This window comes from Rhamphochromis sp. 'chilingali', assembly GCF_963969265.1.
Source record: "Rhamphochromis sp. 'chilingali' genome assembly, chromosome: 9".
Taxonomy (NCBI): Eukaryota; Metazoa; Chordata; class Actinopteri; order Cichliformes; family Cichlidae; genus Rhamphochromis; species Rhamphochromis sp. 'chilingali'.
The window spans coordinates 36,853,451-36,854,269 of record NC_137936.1 but is presented as its reverse complement, the minus strand read 5'-3'; positions in this window follow the sequence as shown (position 1 = coordinate 36,854,269).

The following is an 819-nucleotide window of genomic DNA, read 5'->3' as shown; positions in this document are numbered from 1 at the left end:
TCAAAGCAACTGAGAAATAAAAGTTCTTATAATGAAACAAAGCAATCTTGTATTCAGTCTCCTGGAAGTCTTCAGTGTTACTGTAATAATTTGTATTATCACAAAGTCTTTACTTTACAATGTTTCTGAGGTGACTGTGTTTGTGATTTGGTGCTGTATAAATAAAAATGAACTGAAGTGAATATAATTGAATGTTTTTTGTGAAGAGAGATGTTTGTGTATCTATCAGACGTTCAGAGCTGCAGTTCTGCTTAAGTTCTTATTACCAACAAGATGACTTTCAACATCCAACAGATGTTGTCAAATACTAGAAGTCATAAAAAAATACAAGAAATAAATAATAGACAGTGTAAACAAATGCTGTATCAATGCTGCATTAAACACACAGTTGCTGTAGATCTGCAGCCTTCCACCATAAAGGTGCTCTATTAGATTGAGGTCTGGTGCCATGTGGAGGTCATGTGGGTACAGTGAACTGATATTGTGAAGTGTTATTTCCAAGAAACCAGTTTTAGATGCCGGGAGCTTTGTGACATCCTGTCAGAAGCAGACATCAGAAGATGTGTATGTACTCATAAAGGGATGAGCATCAGAGGCGGAGGCAAACATTTGATACACCCGGGGCTCAGCCCTAAAGGGTAGTATGCATGTGGGGGGGGGGGGGGGGTTGAAATAACTGAAACTACCTCATGATATTTTGTCTCAAAAATTAACCCTATGAATATGTCAGTGCCATTAGGATAAAATTGTGTCACCGACATTTTAACGTTAAACATATAATTTTAACAGCCTCTGTAAACTAATATCCTGGCTTGCTCG